This window comes from Sapajus apella, unplaced genomic scaffold, assembly GCF_009761245.1.
Source record: "Sapajus apella isolate SASKATOON/1434 unplaced genomic scaffold, GSC_monkey_1.0 scaffold31, whole genome shotgun sequence".
NCBI lineage: Eukaryota > Metazoa > Chordata > Mammalia > Primates > Cebidae > Sapajus > Sapajus apella.
The window spans coordinates 15,482,208-15,492,442 of NW_022436971.1; the positions used below are offsets into that span (position 1 = coordinate 15,482,208).

General features: G+C 51.0%; 1 long non-coding RNA gene across 1 annotated transcript; it reads left to right on the forward strand.

Annotated features, from left to right (window-relative positions):
• Window positions 1-3,376: 3,376 nt before the first annotated feature.
• LOC116562043 lies at window positions 3,377-4,251 on the forward strand. The gene is made up of 2 exons (XR_004273726.1): window positions 3,377-3,430; window positions 3,689-4,251. It is a non-coding gene; the product is annotated as an uncharacterized LOC116562043 (long non-coding RNA).
• Window positions 4,252-10,235: the final 5,984 nt, after the last annotated feature.

A 10,235-nucleotide genomic window follows, 5' to 3' on the forward strand; every position in this document is an offset into this window, starting at 1 on the left:
AAGTGTAGCCAAGTGCCCCACGGAAGAGAGAATCCGTGGCTTTTTTTTTCTGTTTCCTTTCTGGCAATAATGAGGCAGGAGAAAAGTATTCCCAGTTGCCATGAGGAGGATAAATCACATTTGCGGCTGTGGCGGCTAGCTCCCTCTAGGAGGTGGCTCTGTAATCAGACCTGTTGTGTGGTGAGGGTCTGGACCCCCTAGGGACAAATCAGACCTTCAGAGGTGGGCAGGGGCTGTGTTGACTGGGGATATGGCAGCCTTTAGTTTCTTTCTTTGCTTTTTTCTTTTTTTGTTTTTTGTGCCTTTAGTTTCAATAGTTAGGAAGGAAAAGAAGGAAGGAGACCCAGACCACTCCTTTTTGGGGGTATTGATCTGTGGGAAAGAAAGGTGGCAATTTAAGTCCACAAGAGGTGACATCTGACCAGCACCTTTGTGTGGCTGGGGGCCTTGGGATGTGGCCACATGGGAGACAAAGGGCGGGCCCTGAAACCTGCACCCCCTGAGAAAGGAGCGTGTGGCTACCTGTGGTGCTGAGGGGACAAGTATATTCTTTTGTGATCTTGGCCTCCACCAAGGCCATGGGCCTGCAGCCAGTTAACAGTGACATGATGTGGCAGCAGGAACTCAGCAGCAGCTTGGACGTCACAGCTCTGTTCCTAGAGAGTAGAAGTTAGAAGGTCCCAACTTGGAGGCCAGGTGCAGTGGCTCCCACCTTTAATCCAAGCACTTTGGAGGCTGGGGCAGGAGGATCGCTTGAACCCAGGAGTTTGAGACCATCCTGGGCAGCATGGTGAAACCCAGTTTCTACAAAAAATACAAAAATTAGCCGGACGTGGTGGCACACGCCTGTAGTCCCAGCTACTCAGGAGGCTGAGGTGGGAGGATCTCTTGAGCCTGGGAGCTGGAGGTTGCAGTGAGCTGTGCTTGTGCCACTGCACTCCAGCCTGGCCAACAGAGCAAGACCCTATCTCAAAAAAAGAAAAAGTCCCATCTTTGGCTAAGTAAACCCTGGAGGCTTAAAATAATTTGTGGGAAATGGGAGAAACTGCAGTGGGAGAGACTGAATTTCCTACTAATCTGGCAGGAGAGGATTTGAGTGAAACATAAAAATACTACGACCTTACTCGCACAGGTTCCAGAAACATCTTTTTAAAGATTTAGGCAGCAACTACTTGAAGAGGGTACTGCATGCCGGACTCTTGAGGCATACAAAGTCAAGGTGACTAAGGAATGAGCGAGGTATGGAGGAAGCACGGACGGTGCCTCCGGGAATCTGTGCTCGTCCGATTTGTGCAGACGAGTCAGCGGTCAGACCCAAGGCCCAAGTTGTTCTCCCCTGCCTGGAGGACATGGAGGGTGGAAGTAGCCAGGCTTCCCTCTGCAGCGAGAGCTCAGGTGGGCTGTGGAGAGCCGGGCAAGAGCCCAGGGTTCGAGGGAGGAGACCCAGACACCAGGCTTGACTTCACGCCACTACCAACCATGTGCCCTCTGGGATCTTAGCTTCCTGCTCTGTTCAAGGCGCAGCACACACCTGTTCCTCCCACCTCCCTAGATGACAAATGACCTACTGAGTCCTCTGTGCACTACAAAGCTCATGTGATGGCGGTGGGGACTCCTTCTGTCTTGTAGAAGGAGAATCGTGAGCGGGGGGCCCTGGCGACCTCTTGGAGTAGCAGGTGCACTGGACTGCGCCTGTAGGGAATGCAGTCTCATATGAAGCTGGCAATAGGGCCTGGCCCAGCAAACCATGGGGCTCAGCTGGGGTTCGGGGCCAGGTATACCAAGAGATGCACTGTTCCTTAGGGTCTCCCCTGCCCTGAGACTATAAATGAGGGTCTTGGTGCCCAGCCCTGCCCCATACACTGCCGGAGCTCCAGGGACTTTTGTATTCCCTGCATAAGTGTTTCTGAGGTTTCCTCAGAGGTGTCTCTATGGAGTCACGGTCACCTGAGGGGGGAGCTTCAGCACCCCGGGGCCTCGCACGTGCCTCTGGGCTCTGGAAGTGCAGCTGCCCAACCCAGGGCCCCAGGGCCTTTGGGGCACATGCCACTGCCTCTGTGGAGCTGTGGTAGGGGTGTCCCACAAAAAAACTGCCCAGGCTCCTTGTGTTACAACTCTTTTAGTTCCCACACGCAGAGCGAGGTGAGCATGAGTCCAGGACCTGCCCCCACAAGCCTGGTGGCACAGGCAGAATCAAGGTGATTCTGACACCTTGACAGCACAGGGTGCCCCAGCCCTCTGTCCCATCTCTGTTATCCTGCTTGTTGCTCTAAATGTTCATCATGTCTTTTTTTATTTTTTTGAGACAGAGTCTTGCTCTGTCGTCCAGGCTGGAGTGCAGTGGCACAATCTTGGCTCACTGCAACCTCTGCCTCCTGAGTTCAAGTGATTCTCCTGCCTCAGCCTTCTGAGTAGCTGGGATTACAGGTACACACCATCATACCCAGCTAATTTTTGTATTTTCAGTAGAGACGGGGTTTCATCATGTTGGTCAGGTTGGACTCAAACTCCTGACCTTGTGATCTGCCCACCTCGGCCTCCCAAAGTGCTGAGATTACAGGCATGAGCCACCATGCCCAGGCCGTTCATCATGTCTTACCCACTCAAGTATGAGCTCTTTAGGGGCAGGAACTGTGATAATTGATCTTTGAGTTTCTGACCCAACACAGCAGTATTCATTAAATGCTTGTTGGATGGATGGATAGATGGATGGATGGGTGAGTGGATGGATGAGTGGGTGAATAGGTGGGTGAGTGGTTGGATGAATAGAAGAATGCATGGTTAGATAGTTGGGCGGGTAGATGGGTGTGTGGATAGGTAGGTGAGTGGTTGGAAGGATAGAAAAATGGGTGGACAGATGATGGGTGGTTGGATGGATGCGTGGGTGGATGGGTGGGTGAGTGGTTGGATGGGTAGATGAATGGATAGATGAATTGGTGGGTAGGATGGGTGGGTGGATGGATAGGTGGGTAGATGAATGGGTAGGTGGATGGATGGGTGGGTGGATGGATGGATGGGTGGGTGGATGGATGGATAGATGGGTGATGGGTGGGTAGATGGATAGGTGGATGAGTGGTTGGACAGATAGATGAATGGATAGATGGATGGGTAGTTGGATGGATGCGTGGGTGGATGGATGGATGGGTGGGTGGATGGGTGGATGAGTGGTTGGATGGATAGAAGAATGGGTGGATGGATGATGGGTGGTTGGATGGATGGGTGGGTGGTTGGATGGATAGATGAATAGATAGATCAATTGGTGGGTAGAAGGATGGGTGGATGGGTGGATAGGTGGGTAGATGAATCAGTGGTGGATGGATGGGTGGCTGGATGGGTGGCTGGATGAATGGATAGATGGATGGATGGGTGGATGAGTGGTTGGATGGATAGAAGAATGGGTGGATAGATGGGTGGTTGGATGGATGGGTGGGTGGGTAGATGGGTAGGTGGGTGGTTGGATGGACAGAAGAATGGGTGGGTGGATGGATGGATGGATGGATGAATGGACAGATGGATAGATGGATGGATGGGTGGATGAGTGGTTGGATGGATAGAAGAATGGGTGGATAGATGATGGTTGATTGCCTGGATGGGTGGGTGGGTAGATGGGTAGGTGGGTGGTTGGATGGATAGAAGAATGCGTGGATGGATGATAGCTGGTTGGATGGATGAGTGGGTGGATGGGTAGATGGGTGGGCGGATGAGTGGATGTGATATAATTCTTGTAATAGAACAGCTTATATTTTAGCAGGTAAACTAGATTTGCAATAAATGAAGTTCAGTAAAATCTGTCATGGTTTTACTAGTGGTCAAAATCTCTCATTTCATAGGATTCTAGAGGAGGGAGCCAGGGAAATCTTCCCAGAGGTCGCCACATGAGAGCTCAGTAGTGAGAGCTGAGGCGGTGCCATCAGCGCTTGGCTTCCAGTGCTCCATCCCATTGCTACCTGCTTATATATGTGCGTCTTCCCCCGGCACTTGGCTTATACTCTCTTGTGTCTTCTCTCTCATTTTTCATGTCCAATCTGTCCTCTCTGGAACGTGCTAGGCTTCTTACGAGGAAAGGCAAGAGGACTTTGAGAGTGAACTTCCCTAACTGGGAGGTGACTGAGTGTGTGTGTCTCACACCTCTGGATTGGGCCAGGCTCACTCCCAGGATGTGGCCCAACTGTTAGGAAAATGTCTCAAGTTCCTCATTTTAAAAATCCTGAAACAAAGAGGTAGGTTGAAAGTAAAAGAATACTGATGTCATGGCCAGAAAGACATTACGAACCTTGGTGACAACACCCAGAGAGCAGCAGCTACACAGTCACAAAGCTGGGGGTCATAGGCTTGTGGCTGCCACCCCAAGACAAAAGGGGTTGGAATTGGAGGGACTTTTCCAGGTGAAATGATGAATGCAAAGGCCATTAGTATTTACCGGCCCCTGCCATTTCTTCGCCTGCGCACGCATATACGCATACACATACACCCATGTGGGTGATAAGATCTCTGCAAACTTCTCCACGGTCACCTCCCGGATGGGTGACTCTAGAAGGCAGTAGGCCCTTTCTCAGAGAGGCACACACAGCTGGAGCCCTCCCATGTGGTGGACACAGGACCACTTGGCCCCAGCACTTGGGAAGCCTCATCCCCCACCACTCCCCACAGGCTGTTCATCCAGGAGCCCAGGACCAGAAACCAACAGCTCTGCTCATCCCTGCCACGACATTCCTGGGCAGGGGCTTGGATTCCAGTGCAAAGAATGGCATCCATTCTGACACATGTTCAGCGCCCGCCCCAGGCCAGGCAGTGTGAAGGCCCAGGGATGCAGCAGTGGGGAGAGCTCTTGTCCTCATGGTAACGATACCCTGGAGCATTTACTGAACATACTTGGTGGATTACAGTAAACTCTTCCACACACCCTCTTCCTCTCACCCCACTGTGGGGCAAGCATTATTAGCCCAAGTGCACAAAGAAGTAAGTAGTGGAGCCTGGATTCAGTTACCGATTTTTTGGTTCCAAGTCCAGTAGTCTTTCCAGGATCTCGCAGCCAATTCAAAGATTTAGGGTAAATTTGAGAAAGTGCTAAAAAGGAGAACAGAGTGTGGGCTGAGAAGCAGAAGTGTGGTCGGGTGGGGCCTGGAGGCTTGGGGTGCGCTGCTCCTAGTGGGTGACACACAGCACCTGGAGGTGGGTGCTGGGGTCACAGCCGAGAGAGTTGGCTGGGGACCCTTGCAGGCCTTTCAGGAATTGCATTCTGCCTGAAGGGAGCTACCTTGCCCAAGGTGAGGCCTCCCCTGGGGCAGCCCTCATCTGATGACAAAGGCAGCGCTCCTTGCCCTTGTCTGGGGCCCCTTTGCAGGGCCTCCTGGTGCCAGAGCTCCCGTGGGGCCGCTTCCGTGGCACTGGTTTTGCAGTTCACTTTCTCTTGGGTGCAGTCCTCGTCTCTTGCTTCCTTACAGGTACTGGTCCTGGAAGTCTCACCCAGTAAATGTCCTGTGGGCAAATCTGTCTCAAGGATCTCTTTCCAGGGAACCTGATCCGAGACATACTGCCATCATCATCATCTGACAAAAGAGCTAGTGGGTCCAGTGGGAAGAGCGACCATGTGCTGTTGGTTCTCCAAGGGGGACCCCTCGCCGACCCCGGGCAGTGAGGCGAGTACAGCTGCAGCAGGAGGTGCGGTCAGGCGAGGCCAAGGGGGCCTTGTGACTGGCTTTTCTTGGCAAGAGACGGAAAGCCACTAGGGGTTTCAGGCAGAGCGAAATCACCTGACATTTCTCCATAGCATCAGTGGCTGGTGAGCGCAGACTGGAGGGGGTCCGAGCAGAAGCGGGGAGGGGTGGGCTTAATCCGGGAGACACACGATGGTGAATCGGAGGTAACACAATTATTTATGGCAAGCCTCCTCTCCCTGCCCTTGCAGTCTCTAGTCACTTTTTCCGCTTATAGATTTTGCTTGCCAGCCCCAGAAAGATGGCTGGGGGCAGGGGCGCCGCGTACTGTACCATGAGATCCACAATGTGGCCGTGGCCGTCTTCCTATTGCAAGAACACAGCCGGCAGAACCAGCTCCTCGCGTAGTGCCTTCACCCGGGCCACCTGCTCGGCCTCCTTCTGCCTGCAGTTTTCCTGTAGTATCTGCTTAGTGTTCCGAGTGGTCCTGCAGACACTGAACCACCAGCCAGCTGCATTTGTGGCCCTGGATGTCAGTGCCAACTTTGCTGGTCACACTGGGATCCCCAGAGAGGTCGAGATGATCATCCTCAATCTGAAAGGACTCTCCCGTCTCCAGCAGGATCTTCCTGGCTGCAGCTCCAGCACGGCAGGAGTAGAAGGTGGTCTTGTATTTGACAGTAGGTTTGTACCTCTTTTTTTTCTGAGATAATCTCACTCTGTTGAGGCTGGAATGCAGTGTCATGATCTCAGCTCACTGTAGCCTCCGCCTCCCAGATTCAAATGATTCTCCAGTCTTAGCCTCCCGAGTAGCTGGGACTACAGGAGCATGCCACCACGCCTGGCTAATTTTTTGTGTTTTTAGTGTAGACGGGGTTTCACCATGTTAGCCAGGATGGTCTCGATCTCCTGACCTCATGATCCACCAGTCTCGCCCTCCCAAAGGGCTGGGATTACAGGTGTGAGCCACTGCGCCCGGCCAGATTTGTACATCTTTTCAGTGAATCCACCAAGATCCACATCGCCCTGGGGGGCTGTGTGAGGTCCAGCTTCTGCCCAATCTCAGTCTGATAGGAACTCTGCAGAAGTGCTCCATCAGGCTCAGGTAATAGGGCTGCTCCTGGCAATAGGCAGTAGGTACATGCATAGCATCACTGATAGCATCTAAACTAACTTCTGCTGAGGAGTCAGCAGATCTGCCCCTGGCTAGTGAGGGCTGAGTCCATTATGTCATCTGCCACCAGGAAGAGAGCTTGCAGCACTCCCACACAGCAGCCCACAGTCGGGCTCACTGGAGACTATGGGTATCCTGTTTCCTCGGCACCACCAGCTCCCAGAATGCTACGAGCACCGTCCAGCCCTGGTGACACTTGCCTCCAATGGCACTGGAGGACCTCCTGGAGCCGGGCAATAGTATCTCCTGTCTCTGGGTGCCCCTCCTCATCCCCAGTTAGCACCCGAACCGTCTGGGAAAAGTGCGGAATGAAATCCTGCTTTTCTTGGGCATAAACATCTATTTCTGGTCTCCATGCATTCTGAGGAAGAGGAAAGGGCTCTGTTCCTGGACACGGGTTCCTCCTCCATGATGCTGGATGTTTTAAAAGAAGTCAAGGACTGTGATGGGATGTGGGGTGAAAGAAGGGTTCAAGTCTTGCAAGGATGTATGCACTCTTCTTTTTAAAGACAATGGGGTCTGGCCAGGCACGATGGCTCACGCCTGTAATCCAAGCACTTTGGGAGGCCAAGACAGGCAGATTACAAGGTCAGGTGAACGTTCAAGACCAGCCTGACCAACATGGTGAAACCCCGTCTCTACTAAAAATACAAAAATTAGCCAGGCGTGTAATCCCAGCTACTCAGGAGACTGAGGCAGGAGAATCGCTTGAATCTGGAAGGCAGAGATTGCAGTGAGCTGAGATCGCATCACTGCGCACTCCAGCCTGGGCAACAGAGCGAGACTCCATCTCAAAAGCAAGCAAACAAAAGACAACAGGGTCAGTTGTGAGAATTGTAGGGTCAAGTGAGGAGAAGATGAGTCACTTGGTAATTTAAGTGTGCAATGCTAACTGATCAATGCCAAGTAGACAGGTGGATATAGGGATGCCAACTCAGGAGAGAAGTGCAAAGGAGAGCCCCTCGGGGGTGTTTCTGGTAGAGATGCTGTTTTAATCTGAGTGGTGAGGCTGGGAAACATCACCAAGGGACTGCAGCATAAGAACTTAAGGCAGGCAGATGAGGGCCGGCCAAGCACAAACCCCGAGGTGGAGGGAGGGCAGGGGCAGGTGGCCTTAAGGGCACCACCAGCTCCAGCCGATGCCACTGACAGGCCTGAGAATTGAGCCCACGAAAGCCCTGAGCACACCCCGGGAGCTCCTTCAGTGGTGTGGATGCAAGGCCCCCTTAGAGGGTTGGAGACAATGTGCAGAGCCAGAGTGGAGCCTGCGCTCCAGGACGTGCTTTGTAACCCTGGGCTGGGGAGGAAGTATGCAAGAGACTTCCAAGCACTTCTTCCACACTGGCTGGAAAACTACTTCGAATTCTACCTCTTTGCAGCCACCCCCGGCACAGGAAGGGAGTGAGCACCGAGGGCAACAGGGTTACCCGGCACACACCTGGGTCTGCCAGAGCGGCCACTTCACAAGTTGGCTTTTTGAGACAGCGTTTTGCTCTGTCGCCCAGGCTAGGCTGCAGTGGTGTGATCATAGCTCACAGTCTCCTCCAATTCCTGGGCTCAAGGGATCCTCCTGCCTCAACTCGCCGAAGTGCTGGGATTGCAGGGGTGAGCCACCACACCTGGCTCTCTTCACCCATTTCTTTCAGAAAGAACCCTCCAAGGAACCCAAAGAAACAGAATAAAACCCCAGAAAACAAAGAGGAGAGATTAGTCTGGGCCAATACACAATGAATTTTATAGACTCTTCCAAATAGTCTCTAGTTATAGTTATGACACAGGACACACATCCAGTTTAAAACCAAGTTTTATATGATTCAAAGAAAAGTTACATTACACATACTCATTTAAATAATAAGTCAAAGTCTGTTACATAAAACATAATTATGAAACAATTTAAGTCTTACAATTCAAACTACTTAAAAGGCTCAAAGTCACAAAAGATTAAGCAAAACTGCTCAGGCAATAAAGTGCACTAGGGGAGCCTGCCTCTCCAGCGGCCTCCAGCGCCCAGAGCCGCCACTGAGGGGCTCCGTGAAGAATCCACACACAAGGGTAACTGTTCTGCTGCTTAGAACAGTTTTCAGACAGGAACTTTTTCCAACTTAAAACCTTTCAACAGACAAATGGAGGGGGAAGGAAGATGGTTTAAAGAAAGCATTTCCAAATGTAATCAGGACATGGAAGTGTAAATTTAAACCATTTTCAACATGTATCTCTTTTTTAGAACTAGCACTACTTGGAGAATGTTCTGTGATAAGCAACCAAATACTCAAAGACCTTATCCACCAGAATACTAGCAGGACTAACATTACTCTGCATGTCATAATGAAGAAAAATATCCAAATTTGATGCCATTTGTAGCGTAGTGGGAAATGCTGATGCCGATTTGGATGAGTGGAAGGAAGGACTGGGTGATGAGGAAACAGGAACTATGCACGCTGTGGCTCTCCCGCAGCTGCACTGCCTCATGACGACAGGACTCACCTGCGGGAGTGTCCAAACACGTGGAAACCTCCTGAAAACATACACATTTGTGTCAAATAACAGCTGATACTAAGGGGCAAGTTAATGGGTACCAAGTAACACACAGTGAATGACCAGGTGGGGATTTTATCAGACTACAAAGAACAAAACACAAAACCTCATTTTATTCAATATTTCACCTTACCATCATTTTAATAAAGATGACTGCCAAATTAACCAGCAGAGACAAAATCTAAATACATACTGCACAATCAAAAAATATTCCCAGGCTACCAAATTAGTACAGCATTCTGTATGCTCCTACACTTATTCCATTGCTTGAACTTCCACTGTTTAGCAAGAACCAGTGTCAGTGGCTTCTGGAACGCAGGCGGCCACATTCTCTTGTTTATCTAGCATATGTGCTCACACCGTTTAAAAGTGTCATCCATCATCTATTTTCTAGGTAGACTGTAAAACATACCATTCCAAGTAATTTTGTTTGATCAAAACAATTTCCTTCAAACAAAAGGGCCAGGCATGGTGGCTCACGCTTGTAATCCCAGCACTTTGGGAGGCCAAGGCGGGCGGATCATGAGGTCAAGAGATTGAGACCATGGTGAAACCCCGTATCCACTAAAAAATACAAAAATTAGCTGGGCATAGTGGCGTGCGCCTGTGGTCCCAGTTACTCAGGAGGCTGAGGCAGAAGAATTGCTTGAACCCGGGAGGCGGAGGTTACAGTGAGCCGAGATTGTGCCACTGCACTCCAGTCTGGGCAACAGAGCAAGACTGTCTCAAAAAAAAAAAAAAAAGAACAAAAGGGCAGTTGGGTAGTATTACTGCCATTTAGCGTAACTTGCATTTCCTCGAGTTTCTAGTATTTGGTAAATAACAGAAGCAGAACCTTGGCACTGCCTGCCTGCACATGCATCTCACCC